Genomic DNA, 6,102 nt, shown 5'->3' with positions numbered 1-6,102 from the left:
GCAATTAATTTGTGAGAGTACTTCCCAAAAGTCCAATAGGTTGCAGCAAATCAAACATAACAATATGAAAACAAAAAAACACAAACTTGGGGAAATAGCTCAATGTAACTGTCGGAAGAAAGTAACTTCCATATTCTGTGTCACCTTTGCCATCCGCAACACCCACCAGCCATGGCCATATCTGACCTCAGTAAACAGAAACAAAGTACTTCTTAAGCTTTTCTGTCGGTATTGACACTTGGGCTGAACTGACTAAGTGCTGTTCTGCACATTTTGCTGTTGAAATAAACTCTGCCTCTGCTCCAAGTAACTTACCCTGTGTGTCCTATGGAGGACTCGGCCTAGATTTGAACTTAGAACTTTCTACTAACATAACATTAGTGGAAAATATATATAAAGGCCACATATTAAATTTATTACAAAGAAAGATAACCTGGACGTTCCCCTGTCCTCCACTAATACAGTATAGATAACAAAAAATAAATAAATGCAGGCAAAAGTTTTGTGCAATGGCCAGTTTTCCTACTTGTTACCTAGGATTGCTAACTCCGGTTCAGATTCTCTCATACATTGAAATAGAGCCTGCTTTTATATTATGTGCATATATCAGTGGCCTATACCTCCTAGAATCTCCCCCAAAGAATAGCTAATAAATTAATTGCCTGGTACCACTTTTATATAAGTATCCAACACAAAGTGTCAACCAAAGTGCCATCACAGATACACTTGTATGCCAGGCTCTGCACTGTTTTTCTACCAATGTAGTTCAAATGCTGTTTTTGACTTTTAAACCTCTAGGTAGCTTAGTAAGGGGATCTTTCAATCAAACAATCAATCAATCAGAATAGAGCTGGAAGGGACCCTAGAGTCTAATTCCCTGCTTAAAAAGGAGATCCTATATCATTTCAGACAGGTGGCTGTCCAGTCCTTTCTTAAAAACCTCCAGGGATGAAGCACCCACAACATCTGATGCCAAGCTCTTCTGACAGCAGATTTGCAGGACCACTTTGGCTAGCTAGTTTCAACAGCCTGACTTATGTGTCCCGACAGAACCTGCTTATAGAAACTTCCATGTGAAGAGGGAATTAGGGGACACTGGTACTGTTTTTCTATTGCTGTATCTGTTCAGAGAACAGTCTCCTTCCAGAAATTCAGTCAGCCTCCACACAGTTGTGGAGGTTTCATAATTTACCAAAAATCAAGTTATTTCAGGGAGGAACATGAATTGATGCAATTGATTGGGAGTTGGTTTATTTTTGTAGTTATACTATAAATGTTTTTTATATTTTTATGGATCTATTGTAAATGGTGAAGAATCTCTTTAGATTATAATAAACGTAAGTCAAACAAACAAACAATATGAAATTTACCTGCAATGCCCTTCCATAGGACAAAGCTGAACTCTATGAGTTGTGATTCCCAACTTTGGATATTTGTTTTAATTGTTCTTTTGTCAGCATCACTACTTTTTTTTTTTTTTTTGCTGAAAGATGTGATAATATTTCAAATGAATTGAAGTTAACATTTGCCATTTTAAGATGTTCCTGTCATTTGGTACTAACCTAAAAATTAAATATCTTTTAAAGATTAAAACAAATTAAATAAACATACCTGCTTCTTTATCAGAAGATTAAAGGACAGAGGGACAGGAAGAATAAATGAAAAGGGGCAGTAATAAAGCCTTGCCAATTTATGATAGGAATTATATGGCCTCACTGGTTTACATCATAACTCCATCTGGAGCAATCCATGATTACATACACACACACACACACACACACACACACACACACACACACACACACACACGGTGGTGGGATTCAGCCAGTTCACACCACTTCGGGAGAACCGGTTGTTAAGTTTCTGAGCAGTTTGGTGACCTGGTTGTTGGAAGAAATCATTAGGGCAGAGAATCAGTTGTTAAATTATTTGAATCCCACCACTGCCTCCTCCCTCAAATATTAAGGGCACTTCTAGACAACCAGCTTTTCCATTACTCAAGTATAAGTGGGCTTCCTGGGATACTCAAGTTATAGATTACCAAGCTGCCACTGGAATAGTATCCATATTTCTTTGTGAAACTATAGCTTTCCTAGAGAATGAACGGCCAGTCCTATCCCATTCTCTTTATGGGATGCCTGCCTCAGGAGAACACTGCATTATATTTTGTTCTAACATTGATATTTATTGCTTTTAAACACAGTTGTTTTTATTGTGATGGTTTAACTTGAGAATTTTATTTTTTATTCTTATCTTGTAAATTGCTCTGGGCTTTCCTGGAAGTAAGAAAAGTATAGAAATTAAGTCAAATTAAAAATTGCTGCAATATAAAAGGGAGCTATGTGTCGTTTTAATCTACTACCATTTTCCCCCTGCTAACAGTTTGCTTGAGACACTATCAGAAAAAGACGATGATAAATCTAAGAAAAAAATTACTATGCAGAAATGTCATTAAGACCATCAAGGTACATTCTACACTGTCAAAATTGCAAACTCTTTTCACTTGCAATTTCTATGGAAAGCTTGTGATCTTTATTCCATTTACCTGGATTAATGAAACCTTATTTTTATTCATTGGTATCATAAGCAAGATAGGATCTTATTTTTCAACAAACCCCCCCCCCCACTTCATTAAACCAAATAAAATGTATTGATGAATTGTTTATGTCTGTGGCTCACTTTGTCTTCACATACAAGACCATTTTTTTTTGTTATTGCATATTCACATGAAGATCAATAGGTGGCACTATTATACTATTTTTAGGTCAAATTTTTCTTTCCAGGAAGAAACATCCAAAACAATTCCTTGAATAATAACAAAACAAAACAAAAATCCTATTGCAACATCATTTCTAAGAAATATATTACAATTTCAACAAAATTATGAGCATGGCTCAAAATGTAATTACATTATGCAAGAGCTCTCTTTTTGTCTCTCAACACTGGGGCCCCTTTTCTTTTTTGTCCAACTTATATTTTGTCACAGATAATCACATTTCCCCCCAATATATAATGTTATTAAAATCTTTAAAAACAAGAATAATACAAATTAAAACAAAAAAACAAAAAAACTAATCATGCAAAAAGAAAAGAGCAACAGAAAATTTTGAAAAAAGAGATAAAGTGACTTCTGCTTTTTTTACAACAGTATAAACACCGTACAGTTATAAAGTGACCTTTCTAAAGTTACATCGTGATGCTCTTCTTTCTATAATCTATCCTACAAATCATTAAAACCATACATCTTAAGGGTTTTTTCTTTTATGCAAGAATGAACAAGGTGTCTCCAGTCACCAATAAACTCTCGTCTTGCTAAGTTCAGCCCACCCCACTGATATTGGCAGAGAGGCCTACTGTGGATCCCATCAGTTAAAGAACTCTGGCTGTTGGGCTCCAGAAGAGCCTTCTCTGGCATGGCTCCCACCCTCTGGAGCAGTTGTTCTCAACCTGTGGTTTGCGACCCCTTTGGGGGTCAAATGTCCCTTTCACAGGGGTTGCCTAAGACCATTGGAAAACACATATTTTTGATGGTCCTAGGAACCAAGACACTGCTCCTCTATGGTTGGGGGTCACCACAACATGAGGAACTATATTAAAAGGTCATGGCATTGGGAAGGTTGAGAACCACTTCTCTGGAGCATCCTAACCCCCAGGGTCAGATATACTCCCACCCTTCTATCATCCCCAATATTTGCACAGCCAACTTTTTTGTTTTAATTTTCATTCATTTTTATTTCCATTTCTGTTAACATAGATAATTCTCACTGTTAATTTGTTGAGAAATACTTAATTTTCCCTGGAAAGTTAAACTGTTTTTCCTTTCTTTGTATCTCCTCCAAAATAGCTTATGTTTTCTCCTATGCCTTCTTTGGAGTTCACTATTATATTGCATAAAGTAACCTCTCATGAAAGCTCTGCTTGAGACCCAAACCATTCTTCCATCTGTACTCTTATTAAGATTTTTATTTTAAATAAAACTTGTTTTAATTTATTTCTACAGTCCTCCATAATTGTTTCTTTTAGTAACAGGATTTTATTTAGCCTTCATCTGAAAGAACTGGGACAAACAATCAAGCCGAAAACAATATCCTAATCAAGGAATTATCAGGGAGAAAAGCCTCACCCCTACCAACATTGGCAGGGCAAGTTAGTTAATGATTATTTTTTCTTTTAAAACCTATTAATTTCCTCCGGAAATGATTTATTCCTTGTTATTTCAGCTTACTAAGAACCACATATTCTTCGCCCAACATCCTCAGTTGGATGGAGAAATGGAGAAAATGAGTGCCACTTTGTAGAATTGATTTTGTTGCTATGTAAATTACCATCCAATCTAGATTGGGTTTAGTTGTAAAAACCTGGATCATGGACCTCCAGTCTGATATGGATGTTCCTGACCATCTAAGACTTTTGAATAATGCCTGCTACTGAATGCTTCTAGTCTTCACCACTTGAGAGGTTTCCTTTTTTTCTCTAGAAGCTTCAACCAACTCAGCCCCTCTTTAAGAATCAACTGAATTGTTCCAAAATATTCTACAAGTGCTCTGCAGAACTATTTTTAGGAAGCATCCATACCCCATCACTTTTTGAGGTCTGGCTTCTTGCTAGATATCTCCACTCTACACAATTGTTTTAAAATAGAAAAAACCCCTCTATGCTACCCCAATTAAGGAAGGGGAAGTCATAGGAACATCTTTTTTGTATATATATATTTTATTAAAGATTTTTACAGAAGTAAAAGATATACCTGAAATGATATAAAGTAGGATTAAAAAAGGAAAAGTGTGAAATGTAGTACAGTATACATATGACTTCCTAATTTCTTCAGAACAGTTACAAATTTATTATCTCTAGTCCCTCTTTTGAAGTAAGATCATAGTTTCCTTCTTTTAAAAATCAACTCTTTCTAACAAGCAAATCCATAAACCACCAGTTTATTTTTTTCCAGTTTCAGCAAAAAGTCCACAAGAGGTTTCTAGTTTTTAATAAAAGTACTTGTCATATTCTCAATCAAACAAGTCAGTTTTGTCATTTCACACTTTCCATCATCTTCATAATCCATTTCTCTATTGTGGGTATTTCAATATTTTTCCATCTTTGTGCATATAATAGTCTCACTGCAGAGACCATGTCCGAACCAATCTTCCATAGGTCTTTTCTAACTGGCTGTCCAGAAGTTCCAGAGAAGTAGGAACTTCTGAAATGGAAAATATTCTTGAGGGAAGAACTTCAGTAGAAGCCTGAGTGGGACAGTAATGCAGAGTGATGAAGGGAAGGCGAGCTAATACCATTGTTTTTACTCTTCCTTGGTTACTGCTCTGGATGGCTCAGTAGCAGCAGCAGGAACTTTAAGAAGGGCGTTAGAGGTACTGGCAGATCAGTAGTGGGTTGCAGACGGTACGCTCTGGTATGGGCATACTGGAGCCAGCCCGGAGCATCGGATCCCGTTCTGGTACTGTGCTCCGAAGGTCCCACCTGCCCGTCTGAACTCCTTACCAGAGTTTAAAGGCTTCTGTGCTTTTGGAGCATTGCGGAGGTGCGTGAATGCATGCACGTTCAATGCATGAACGCATGCCCGGTTGGAACGGGATTTGAAAGCCACCATTGTGGCAGATGCATTGTTTCAAGCTACTCTCTTTCTCACTTCCTTCCTTCCTGCTCAGTTAAGGTACAAAGTAAGAATGAATGACATATTGGCTGCTAATACCTGGATCACCAGTACATGGCACCAAAAAGATGCAGAAAACTGTAACTCTTGTGTCCCATCTAAAAGATTTGCCTGTGTTTTCATTCTTCTTGCACTATAGGCATCATTGAGGGAGGAGATTTGTTAGCTTAAAAATGTGATATAATATACTCAATAAGTAAAAGATAAGATTATTGAAAAGCTCATACTATATCAGTGGTGGGTTTCTGCCGGTTCGCACCAACTTGGGAGAACCAGTTGGTGAAATTTACCGATCTGGTAAATTTCCAGATTTACCAGATGGACACAGAAGTAACTTCCGGAATGCCTGCCCCAGCCCTGTCGCTCACTCGCCTTTGCCATCCCGTCGCAGCTCACTTGCTCCCCCACCCGTCCGCACTAAACTAGCCCAGCTT

This window comes from Thamnophis sirtalis, unplaced genomic scaffold, assembly GCF_051295495.1.
Source record: "Thamnophis sirtalis isolate CommonGarterSnake01/CBP01778 unplaced genomic scaffold, rThaSir2_p1.2 scaffold_11, whole genome shotgun sequence".
Taxonomy (NCBI): Eukaryota; Metazoa; Chordata; class Lepidosauria; order Squamata; family Natricidae; genus Thamnophis; species Thamnophis sirtalis.
This window is presented reverse-complemented; position numbering follows the sequence as displayed.